This window comes from Sarcophilus harrisii, chromosome 4 (assembly GCF_902635505.1).
Source record: "Sarcophilus harrisii chromosome 4, mSarHar1.11, whole genome shotgun sequence".
NCBI classification, from domain to species: Eukaryota; Metazoa; Chordata; class Mammalia; order Dasyuromorphia; family Dasyuridae; genus Sarcophilus; species Sarcophilus harrisii.
This window is the reverse complement of record NC_045429.1, coordinates 452475053-452488449: the sequence shown is the minus strand read 5'-3', so window position 1 is coordinate 452488449 and position 13397 is coordinate 452475053. Positions and strand designations below refer to the sequence as shown.

General features: G+C 37.8%; 1 pseudogene; it reads right to left on the bottom strand.

The window, feature by feature from the left end:
- Positions 1-754: 754 nt before the first annotated feature.
- LOC100924412 lies at positions 755-11388 on the bottom strand (annotated as a pseudogene).
- Between the last annotated feature and the right edge of the window lie 2009 nt (positions 11389-13397).

Sequence of the window (13397 nt, the reverse complement as noted above, 5' to 3'; positions counted from 1 at the left end):
CTGTAAGACCTCATCGCCAAGGGCAACCGCCCCTGGCACACCTGATCCCCTTGCATGTCCTCTCGCTTCTTCACTGCCATAGTTCTCAAACCCAAACTTTCCTTGTTGCTCTCACAGCCATCACCCTATTTTAAATCGTGTCTGCCCAAAAGGGAATATGAGGAAAGCGGAATGAATAGACGATGCTTGATGGTCACAAAGTTCTTTTAATTACCCCAAACTTCCCATGAAACAAAAGTGAATGCATTTAACATCAGTGTTCATCTGACAGCTTTGAAAAGTAATATTGAAGGAAGCCCCGAAACTCTCTGAAAACTCCTGGCAGGAGAGATTCTCCTTGAATCCTGGCCTCTGGAAGAGATCCTGAGAAATGGGCGCCACCCCCATTGATAATACTCACTACTGATTAAGCTTCCTATTGAATTAAAAAGACTCATTCAATTCTATTCAAATTCAACTCAAGCTGGACTCAGCCCTATTAAGAACTGCCCTCAGCTTATAGCCAAAAGCTTTTATTATAAAAGAGCCAATCTTAAACTCTCTCCTTGCAGAGGATCTAATATGCCAAGGGATCTCTCTTCCTGGTATAGCAGGCCTCTGCCTGCTGGGATGATATTCTCTTTCAGCGTTACCCTCTCTTTATCCTCCCCTATTTCCCTAATGAGACTTTATATCTCTCTGTCAGGACCTTACTTTATATCTCTCTGTTGGGACTTGCCACTAAGGAATTCAGTCTTTCTGTTCATGCATAGCAAAGGCTGACTTCCCAATGACTATGATAAACTTTTTATCAATCTAGCCTTTCGGGTTCCTAATTATGAACAACCTCTGCGCTGCCAGAAGGGGAGTTCTCAAAACTCCCTACCCATGTACCGAATCCCAAGGGGATTTAGGGGAGCCAAACCTCTTTATTTGGTTCCCTGAACCCTGAACCTGCCACTCACCTCATCATTTAACTCCCTGATCATCAGAAACCCTAATCTCCTCATTTGGTTCCCTGAATCTAGACCTCATCATTTGCTTCCCTAACCAAATGGAACCCAAAATCTAGACCTCATCATTTGGTTCCCTGACTGAATGGAACCCTGAAATCTAGACCTCATCATTTGGTCCCCTGACCAAACGGAACCCCAAATCTAGACCTCATCAATATTTAATAAGTTCAAGAGATATTGCAATAGTTTTATTAATAATACTAGCACGTTATTAATAAAAGAGGTTAGCGGCCCTCTCAAATGCCAAAAATCTGGCAATGGGCTTGCATTTATATGTCCTTAAAAGAACAGGTGCTCCTGAGGGTGGTGATCAACTCTTACTGAAAATTGAATATTATAATGAGATATGGGTTTGGGGGTTACAGGGACTTAATCACCCAAATCTTGTTGAAAGACACATCAATATCACTTGTCTGACAAAAGGGGAAATCCATGTTTTCCCAGACCAGGCTGAGTAAATTCAAGGAGCAGGAATCTACCCGTTCACCTAAACTTAGAATCTCTTTTCCTGACTTTGGTCTTTGTCTTCGTGAGTCTGCCCAAGATTTTCGAACCCCCTGCTACTCTCTCAAGTCCGATGGCTCCATCTCTCCATCCTCTTACAGCTTTCTAAAATTTTCCGCAGAGAGTTTTGGCATCGGCAGCCATGGCATCAAGGAAGTGCAAGTGTAAGAAGTAGGTCTTTCCAAAGTGGAAGCCAGCACCCAGGGGGCCTCCCTGAAAAGAGCAGAAGCCTTCAACCAATTTTAGGAGCTTTTCCATGGCGTTCTTCTCCTTAATGAGTGCTAGCAAATCCAGAGACTTTACAGAAACCTTGATCTTCTCCAGGGGCTGCCCCAACTTTTGCGCCATCTGGAAAAGAGATTTATCATCCACCCCCAAATGTCTCCATAACGTTTCAGACACTTATCCAATGTATCTAAGTCATTAATAATGAAGCCCGTAGAATGGCCTTCTTCCTCTCAATTGTAGGCTCAGAAACATTAGGCAGGGCCAACACGAAGGTGTAGCGTTTGGGAGCCAGCTGGGTTGCCTCCAGCTTTGGGAAATCATAATCAGATAAATCAAAGTTAGAAATCAGGAAGACTTGGGGCTAGAGGTTTTCAGGCAGTTTTCTCTCATTATCTGCAGCATTCTCTCCCTACAGAAAGACTTGGGTTTGGACTTCCTTTCATTATCCAAATCAATATCTACCATGGTTCTAACAAAGAAAAATTTCTTGTTTCTCTCTCTTATTGCCCGGACCAGCTTCACATCATTGGCTGTGAATCTAGAAGATGAAAGGATGATGAAGAAATCATAGCAGTCGAACTCCACTTGATCCAGATAAGTGTCAGGATGGAAATTAGGGATCCCAATGCCCGGCAGGTCCCATAGCTTCATGTTGGGGTATTTAGGGTGCTCGTAGGGAATAGCCGTCGTGGTGGTCTCTTCTACTCCAGTGCTTGCAGAGTCCACTTCTTCATGCCCAATTCCTCAAAAGGCATTGATGAAAGTGGACTTTCCAGACCCAGACTCCCCTATCACAGCAATATTCAAGGAGGCATTTTCTAACATTTCCAGTGTCTCCTCGATCCTGAAACGCACCTCTTTTAGACTTCCCTTATGCAAGGCTGACTGGATTTCCATAACTACATCTCCAGGCAAGAGACCACCATCCTTATTGGCTATATTCCATAGTATGTTGAAAAGTAGGGGAGTAAGCTCTTAAGAGTCTCAAGAATGAGGGTGGTATCCATTGCCTCAATGATACCAAATTGTAAAGGGACCTGAAAGGGAAAAAAAAATGGCAGATTAGTTCAGCTGTGCCGGTGTAGGATTTTTAATTTAGTCATGAGAAAATTATTGGATTAGAATCTCCCATGCCCCCAGGAAAGCTCTTCATCAGAAAAATCATCATCCGGGAGATTGAATCAGCTTTGGTACCCAAGTCTCATTAGCAATTTAGGACTTCTTGTCCTTCTGATTGGAGAACTGAAGGGTAGAGTAAAGAACTCCTCCCAAAGCCTCCATTTAAAGAGAGCTCCCAGGACAACCAGATCTTCATTTTTTTTTTTTAACAGCTTGCACTCATTGAACCGTCCTGCTCCTCTGTTGAAGACCTTCCCCAGCCATTCCACCCTCAAACCATAACAGCTTGTGTATGTGTGAGTGTGTGTTGTCTTCCTCCATTAGACTGTGAGCTCCTTGAGGACAGGGACTGCCTTTTTTCATATTTGTATCCCTAGTGCTTAGCCAATGGCTGACACATGGTAAGCACTTAATGAATGTTTATTGACTGAATGGCAAGCATTCAAGGCAGCTGAATTTTACTAATGATTCTGGGTCTTTAAGCAAGATTTTGACCTTTTGGGACCTCAGTTTCCTCATCTGTGAAATGATTAGATCAGTGGTTCTCAAACTTTTGTTCTCAATATCTTCATGTTGTTAAAAAAAAAAAAGTATCGAGGATCTGTTCAAAGAGTTTTTGTTCACGTGGGTTATATTTATAACTATTTACCATATTAGAAATAAAAAATAATTTTGAATTTGTAGACTCTCTGAAAGGGTTTCAGAGACCCCCAACCATTCTTTGGACTACACTTCGAGGCCCACTGGAGATCTTCAAGATCACCACAGGTCAAAATAATGTTGTAAACAACATTAGACACAATTCTGTTTTCATTCTGATCCCAAGACTTAAAGGTCTTCATTGTTAGAGACCCAAAAGTTAATCTTTCAGTTATTCAAATTGGTTATGGTCTCCATTGTATTTATAGAATTTCACAGTTGGAAGGGCTCTCATGGGCCCTCTCATCTGACTCCTATTGACCTTAGGTCCCAATATAACCTCAAGGCATCAATGACTGGTCTGTCTTTATGGTCAGAAATATACAATCCTAGAATACCACAGTATGCATGAATAGGAATCCCCTTATTTACAACAGACCCAACAAATCTTTACCCAGAATTCCTTTCCTTTCCCTTCAGCACATTAATGCTGAACTTAGTAAGGGCACATGATCAGCTTAGCCTCCTGCAACTAGGAATTCCTGAACTAGGAGATCCTCCAGCCACAGCATCCCTGCCTGTGGGGATTATAAGTGGGCAAGGGCATGGGTGACCTTGGGGAACTCTCGTTGCCTCTGGCCTTATATGTAAAAGAGGGATAATAATAGCACCCAACTCTCATGGTTGTTGAGATGATTAAATGAGATCATTATGAAGTACTTTATACTCCCTTCCAAACAATGGACATTCTGTAAATGTTAGCTATTATCACTGTTCCCATTCTTCACCATGAGTCTTGAGTGCTCTGGTGGGACAATGTGACTCGGATTTATGATTGGATTGTCGTATTTTGATTATTCTGATTTTTTATATTGAATAAATATAATCAGTCCTGCTTTTATCTTGTTGGAAATTAATTTCATGTCAATGGGAAATATATCAATGGGGGCTCAGGACCTAGTTTGTCAAGAATAGGAGTGAATCTGGCTCTGTCCTTCACCACATTGACTTTCTCTCATGATACACCAATGTTATGCCTGAGATTCTGAGAGAAAGAGACATTATAATCATATTATCGTAGCCACAGCCAGCTCTCCCACTGTAGGAATATAAGGGTAAATTGGGGTGAGTCAATCAGTCCAGATTGAAAGGGGGGAGAGAAAGAGAGAGAGAGAGAGAGAGAGAGAGAGAGAGAGAGAGAGAGAGAGAGAGAAAGAAAGATGGAGGAAGGGAGAGAGAGGGAGAGAAAAGAGACAGAGAGATGGAGAGAAGGAGAGAAAGAGAGAAACACAAAGCTTATCAAAAATAGAGAGGGCTACTGTGCAAGATGTGGGTCTAAGACCACTCTTGAGCCACATTTGTATGAAGGCAGAGATGCCATATTTATTACATTTATATCTGACAAAAAACTAAAAGGTATAACTAAAACACTGGCTGATTAAACAGATTAAAAAGTTCACAGCAGACTACAGTAATGGATGAATTCAAATAGCTGAAATTTAATAGCAAGACATAAAGTGATGCATGAGATAAAAAAATCAACTGTATCAAAAGAGAAAAAAAAAACGGAGATGGTGTTTAGCAGGACAACGCCTATAAAAGAGCAAGAAGAAGGCACTTAGGTGTTTCCATTATCTCCAAGCATAAAAAGAATGGACGATGCAGTTGATTTAGCAAAGCAACCATTTAGCAAAGTCCTATTGGTGCATAGCATGGAGGTAGGCAGTAGGAAAAGAAAAGCATGGGGTAAAGCCGAGTCCCTAACCTCATTGTGTTCCCAGGATGGGAGAAGCATAAAATATAGAGCAGAGAACCGTAAAATAAAATCCTAAGTGACTGGAGCACTGGAGTATTGCAATGTAAAATGCCCTGTGAACCTTTTCTGATATTAGCCGATACTATCTTAGGGTAAATTAGGGATGACATAGTGTCCCTAGTGAGAGAGGTGATAGTGCTACCCTGCTCAGGTCCCATTTGGAATGCTGTACACCAAAGCTTGCCACATTTCAGGAAGGGCATTTCCAAATGAAATTCCAAATGAAAAATACTAAGAGGACGACAAACAGGGTAACAAAGAGGCTTGAAACCATGTCATTGAGAGAGAAGTTGAAAAAAATAAGAGATTTGGAGCTTAAAGATTTCTAGATGGCATAAAAGGTAACTTCAAGGATCATCATGTGAAAGATGGATTCTGGGAACAGAGATTAGGAATAGCAAAGAGAAATCTTTGTTCTCCTTATAAGGAAAAACTGTCCAAAAGATGAATGAGCTGCCCCCAAAGTGATGAGTTCCCCATTCCTAGGTCTCAAAATAGGCTGGATAAGAAGAGGTTGTAGAGGGGATATGACCTCTAAAATTTTTTTCAACACAAATTCTGGGCCAATGATTCAGAAATGCAAGGGCATGAATAGTATGGAAAAGATCTTTTCCTCTCCTCTTTCATTCCTTCTTCTCCTTTCTCCCCTTTGCTTCCCACTTTTTTCCCCTTCCTCTTCTTTTCCTTTTCCAGTTCCCACTTCCCTTTCTTTCCCCTTCCTTTTCTCTTCCTTACCCCTTGATTTTGAACTCCATTTCAGATCCCATGATCAAGTTACTTAGAACCAATTCATGGGAGGAGAAAATAAGATAATAGGGAACTGTCTCTAACTTTTTTGAATCTTTAAATAAGATTTTAAAGTCTTCAACTTTTAAAAGTGTTTCCTAACTCCTTATTGGTTTTTCTCCCCTTCCCACTTTCTATGTCCCCAACTATGTGATGTACCAGATAGAATGTTTGACTTAAAGTCAGTTAGACCTGAGTTCAAATTGTATTTTGGATACTAACTAGCTATGTCATCCAAGGCAAATCATAATATTGCTTTGAGCTGCATTTTCATTTGTAAAATGAGAATAATAATTGCACTTGAAGAATTGTTGTAAGTTAATATATGAAACATTTTACAAACTTTAAAATGTCATAGTAGTAGTAGTAGTAGTAGTAAGAGTAGCAGTGGTAGTGGTAGTAGGAGAAGTAGTAGTGGCAGTAGTAGTAGTAGTAGTAGTAGCTCCACATCTGTAGCTGTGACATTACATATTGTTGAATTTAGGTAAGTGGTTATGTGCTATTATCTTCTCCTTCCTTTGTTTATGTGGGGGTTTGTGAGTATGGAACACCACATATTAAAAAAGCATTTTTGTTAGTTTTACTGAACTTTGTTTTCTCTCTCTCTCATTTATTCTCCTTTGCAAAGTATGGCTTATTGGGAGGAGAAGTGGGAAGGGATGCATGGAAATATGGATCACGTTATCAATAAAAGTCATTATTCAAAGAAATGATATGCCTTTGAAGAAACAAAATGAGGACGATATCAAATTAACAAAGCAATGCAATAAGCATTTTTATTTATTTGATTTATTTTTAGCATTTAATTTTTTTTTTTTTGAGTTTCAAATTCTCTCTTTCCCTCTAGGCCTTCCCTCACCTATTGAAAAAGCAAACATATGAGATCAATTATGCATGTCAAATGACGCAAAATATATTGCCACATTAGCCATGTTGCCAAAAAAATAAAAATGAAGAAGCTAAAACAATTATACTTCCATTTACATTCAGAATTCATTTGTTCTTGCTGGAAGTGGATAGCATTTTTCATAATGAATTCTTTGGAATTGTCTTGGGTCATTGTACTTATCACAGTATGTAGAGGGCCGAACTTTAGAGAAGTTACTTGAAAGAAGGTGTTAACTCAGTGGAACTGATGAGATAATAGTTCTCTAGTTCACATATATCTAGTATGATATAATGATATAATCGCTGTAGTTTGATATAATGATGTAATCACTTTAGATTGGCTTAAACTCAGTAGTAGGCTATGTAAACTGGGGACAAAGTCAGACTTGGAGTGAGACTGGTTGAGACTGGCAGATGTCAGACTGCTGGAGGAGATTGGGTCAGACTCAGAGTGGGTCAGTCTATACCAGACCCAGACTATGAAGAAGACAATAAAGACTTTGGACTCTATTCTTGCCATCCTCGTGGTGACTATCCTGCTGAGACCAAGGCCCTTCCGGAGGACCTCCAGAAAGCTAGCCCGACCATTACAATAGTAGTCAAGTCATTCACAGTTGATCATCATCACAATATTGCTCTTACCATGTACAATGAACTCCTAGTTCTTCCCAGTTTCTGCTTCAGATTCTATAGGCCTTCACGGGTGTTATTTTCTGAAACCATTCCCCCAATCATTTCTTCTATTTTTAAAGAAAATCTTTTTATTTCATTAAATATTTCCCAATTAAATGTAAAATTTTAACATTCATTCTTTAAAAATTTTTTGTGTTCTGAATTTTCTCCCTCTTACCCTTGAGAAGCTAAGAGATGGGATATTGATTACATGTAAAGTCATGTAAAATATATTCCCATATTAGTCATGTTGCAAAAGAAAACGCAAAAACCCAAGAATAAGAAACTTGAAAAAGTTATATTCCAATATGAACTCCGAGTTCATCCATTTCCTCTCTGGAGGTGGAAAGCAATTTTTATCATGGATCTAGAATTGTCTTGCATCATTGTCTTGATCAGATTAGTTAAGTCTTTCACATCTAGTCGTTGTTATAATATTGCTTATTGTGCAGTGTTTTCCTGGTTCTGCTCACTTTATTTTACTCTGCAACAGTTTATATTAGATTTCCCAGGTTTTTTGGAAACTGACTTCCTCCTCATTTCTTATAACAACCATTTATTAAGTGCTTGCTATATATGATCAATTTTATATAGGGAAATTATATAAGGGAATCATATATTATCATATACATATATAATTATATAAGGGAAATGAAATATGAAGATAGCCATCAACAGTTTAACCCATGATTAGAGTTTCTATGGTTTCTCCCCCATTAGAATTCAAATCGAATTCAGATTAATAAGTCTGGAAGGAAATGGGCCTGGCCAGCCCTGCCAAAGGTCATTGCTCTAGGTCTACCTGCTGCTTTATTTTCCCAGAAGGCCCATGTTTGTCCAGTGTTCTTCCAACAGTGGTTTCCCATAGTTTACTGAGGAGTATTTTGCTATCATTGGCCACTGTCTCAAGGAAATATAAATACGTATAGAAAACCTTTCTGATGAAGCATTCAGTGCCAATGCCCTTCATTGAACAGAATATCTCAGTATCCTTCAAAAGTTTCCTACTGATGCGTTCATCCTTCTTAATTGTCAACAGATGTGGGGACTTGATCAGGGTATTCAGCTCTTCCACAGGCCTGGGAGATCTTAAGGAGAGATGCATCATCTACTCCAAATAGTCTTCAACAAACATTCAAATGAAGCTTTAATAGAGAAATATCATCTTCATTAAAAACATTTCTGGAAAAGAGAGTGGACCACGTGCCTAACAACTTTCATACCATAAAGTAACAAAACCAAAGTGAAACCATCTTATTGCTAATTATATCCTCAGAAATATTCAGAAGGGCCCGAAAAAAAGACTTGGCGTTTATACTCTGGAAGTTCTCTTGCCAAATTCTCCTTCAGTTTAGGGAAATCATAGGATTCTAATTCAAAGCTGGAAATCAAAAAGACTTGTGGCTCCTCAATCCCCGCTTCCTGAAGATGATGTCGGCAGTTCTTTTGTATCTTCTGCAGAACATTTTCCTTCTTGAAGGTCTTGGGCTTGGACTTCTTTTCATTATGCAAATCAGTGTCCACTTTGGTTCTAATAAAGTAAAACTTCTTTCCCATCTCTCTGATCTCTTGGACAAGCTTCACATCGTTGGTCTGAAATCGTGATGAGGAGATGATGAAGAAGGAATCATAGCAACTGAAATTCACCTGTTTTAGATAAGTCTCTGGTTGGAAATTAGGGCTCCCAATGCCTGGTACAGCCTTGCGGTTACAAATTTCGGAAATCCCTGATACAGTTTCTCGTTTACAATAGGGAAATGTCTGGATGGGAGTGAGCACACAACGGAACTTGTCAACATGTTTTGCAATGTTGTCCTGACTCCGTTAGGTACATACTTCTTGGAAAGTCTGGGACTTCAACCGTTTCTGGGAAAATCTAGGGTCTCATGAGCCAGGGGATGGGGTCCAGTCTGAACATAACACTTCCCTTACTTTAGTTTCAGCAACATTTTCCTATAAGCCTGAGGCCTCTTGACCCAGGGATGAGGGAGCCAGTCTTTTGTCCATTTCAGGATGATCAACTCTGATCAAAACAATGATCTAAGAAAATTCCAGAATAACCATGATGAAAAAAATATTATTCACTTCCAGAGAGAGAACTGATAAACCCTGAATTCAGATTGAAGCATACTTTTTAAAAATTTTTCTTTTTTTTGTTTTATATTGTTTTTTCTTTTGCAACATGGCTAATATGGAAATAGGATTTGTATGACCTTACATGTATAATTGAAATCAAATTGCTTACATTCTCAAGGAAGGGAGAGTGGCCAGAAGCAAGGAAAGAATTTGGAACTTAACATTTAAAAAACGATTGTAAAAATATTGCTTACATGTAAATAGAAAATATTTAATTAAATAAACAAAAAATAATTTATTAAAAAAAAAAGTCATGTGGCTAAAAAAGAAAACAAAAACAAAACAGTAGAAAATATAAGGTTTCTCATGGCAAAAACAGAAAACAGCTTCAAGGAAAAAAAATTTAGGAATCATTGGACTTTCTAAAAATCATGTTTAACAAAAAGAGCCTAGAAATATTTAAAAGAATACTTTCCCTTCCCCCCGTTCTTAGAATCAGCAGCCAAATTGGAAATAGAACGAATACGTTGGTCACCACCAAAATAAAAACTCTCAGGAATGGCATAGCCAAAATCCAGAGCTTTTTGGTCAAAGAAAAAAGATTGCAAGGGACCAAGGGGCTCCAATCAGGAATTTCACATGATTTAGCACCCATAATTATAAAGGAGTGGAGAACGTGGAGTGTGACATTTCAGCAGGCAAAGCATATGGACTTACAGGAAAGAATAACCTACCCAGCGATACCCAGTATAATGCTATGGATCAAGATGGACTTTTAATAAATAGACTTCCAAACTTTTCTGATACAAAGTTCAGGGTTAAACAGAAGCTTAAAAGTTCAAACACAGGAGTGAAAAGAAACATTAAAAAAGTAAAATTAGTGAATAATAAAAGGATTAAACAAGGATGAAAGGGTCTCAAAAGTAGAAATCTATTTGAATGAGAAGGGCGAAGAGCAAGCGACTGACACTTGAAACTCGCTCTCCTCTGAACTGGTCTGAGGAAGGAATAATGAATGAGTGTGCACACACACGCTCCCACGTGGAGACTTGCACACACCTAGAGTGGGCTACAGAAAGGTCTTTAAGTCAATGGTTAAATAGGAGGGAAAAGGAAGATGTAGAAAGGGAATTAGAGGGAGAGGAGGTTAAGGGAAGGAGTATTCCTATGGTCAATGAGGATGGAAAAGTAGGAGGATGAGAAGGCAGATTTAATATATATTTTTCAAAATAATAACATTGTAAAGAAAAACAACTTAGAAAGATTTTAGAATTTTAATGATTGAATGTGGTGAAATGTGCTACCCATCTCCTGAGAGGGGGAAAATTCAGAATATATATATATTATGTGTATATACATATATGTATATTTATATTATTATGGACATGGCTCATGCAGGAATTCTTTTGGCCTGACTATGCAAAAGCCTTGTAACAAAGGGCTAGTTTTCTTCCTTAATGTGGGTGTCAGGAAAGGTGGGAGAGAGAGAAGTCAATTTTCTTTTGAAAATAATTTTTAGTTTAAAAAATAAAATTTTAAATTAATAAAAATTAACTAAAAAAAACAGCTCCAGACTTACCTCTGGGGTTAATGGGCAAAACCTCTGGCCAGTCTTTTCAGTGATCCAAAACTTCTGTGGTTTTCAAAGGCAGGGGCAGAGAGTAGAGCTTTGGAAGCTCTAGAGAAAGTTTTCAGTTTCACTTTCTCAGAAGAGACCAGTTTAAAATAAGTGATATTATGAAAGAAGCCCTAGAAAAGGATTTTGAGGTGACTGATTAATCATTCAAAGCTTTTTGGTGATGATTGGACAAATAATCATTACCTGGTTACCATCTGGTGATCAGAGATATCTAATGGTCACTAATTATTAGGGTGAGGTTACTGATAGAAGGAACCCAGTTCTGGACTTAGAAGAGTTAATCAAAGCAAAATTAGTATTCTCCCACCCCTGATCTGGGGTATAAAAATCCTCAGAGTCCTTGAGGGAGCAAAACTGGAGAGGATATTCTAATCCATGGTAGCAGCCCCCAGCTCAAATCCCAGGTTTCATATTTAAGTGCAAGTTGGAGTTGTCCCAGAAGGGTATGTTCTGTAGCATTAAGATAACCCTATTAGGTAGGAATTTCACTAAATGCTCATGAGCCCCCACCGCTGTGCTTCCTATTAATAATCAATCAATAGAATCAATTAGCCCTTGGAAAAGGCATTTTATTCACATATCATAGGAAGAAAAAAAAGTTGCAAAAGCACTATCCTTTCAGAACTAGAGTGGATTCTTCCACAAACACACTACATCCAAGGAGAGAATGAGCTAAAACTTAAAGGGAAATGGTGGAATGGCAATACAAAAAATACGTGACCAAACCAGTCACAAGTCCTGGTATTCCAGGGCCTTGACATCCTTTCCTTCTCCATAGATTCAGGGCCATGATGTATTTTCTGCATCTGGAGAGTTGTTATGCTCAGTATGGCATTTGTGCTAGGCAGGTGCTATCTGGGCTTGTTCCTCACTGGGCAACTGTCATCTCTATTTCCTACAATTTCAAAAAATAGTTCTGTCATATATTGAATTTAACATATATTTGTACCATATTTAACATATATTGCACTACTTGCCATCCAGGGGAGGCAGTGGGGGAAAGGGGGGGGGAAATGGAACACAAGGTTTTACAAGAGCTAATGTTGAAGAATTGTTCACACATATGATTTGAAAAATAAAAAGCTTTAATAAAAAAAGAAAAAAAGAGCTTCTAATGGTAAAAATAATAATAACTATTATTATTATTATTTGAGCTTATAGAAATGCTACATTAAAAGCTGAATTAAAAAAAATAATGCTCTCTTGTCTTAGTGTTTGAAGAAATGACCTATTGTTTCTAGGATTTCTTACTTGATCTATCTGTTCTTTACTCTGAGTTATTTTCATTTAAATCATATGATAAATATATTAAAGGGCCATGGAAAGAGATATTTTTACAACAATGGATAAGGGAAAAAGCTTTGATTATGGAACATTACAGGAGATTAAATGGGAAATTCTGATTACCTAAAAACTTAAAGTTTCTGCACAAAAAAATCAATGCAGGTAAAAGTATCCTCTAAATTGAGAAAAGTCTCTCTAGATGTTTTCTTGCTAAAGGTCTGATGTCCTAAATAAAAAGAACCAATTAACACTTAATTTTAGCATATAAAATAAAAAATTCCCAAATAAATAAATGGTTATGAGATTATTAAATGAAAGTCTTCAAGGGAAGAAATAGAGGTTATCAACAGTCAAGTGAAAAAGTGCTACAAATCAATATTAAAGAAATTTAAAATAAACAATATTCTCATCACAAACATCTAGAGAATATAAATTTTTAAAAAAATAGAAAATTACAATTGTTGGAGAAGTTGACCTTAGAGAGGGAAGGCACATATATATCTTGATGGTATAATTTATATGATATAAATGGTATAAATGAGTCTAGTCATCATGGAAAGAAATTTTGAATTATATACACAAAGTCATTAAAGAGTTTAAATCACTCTTTGATATAAAAATGCTACCTCTAGACATTACTCCAAAAGTGATCAAAGAAAAAGGGAAAGGACAAAAACTTTTATAGTAGAACTTTTTGTAGTGGCAAAGAATTGTAAATTAAAGGGTTCCAATTAAAGGATCAGGTAAACTT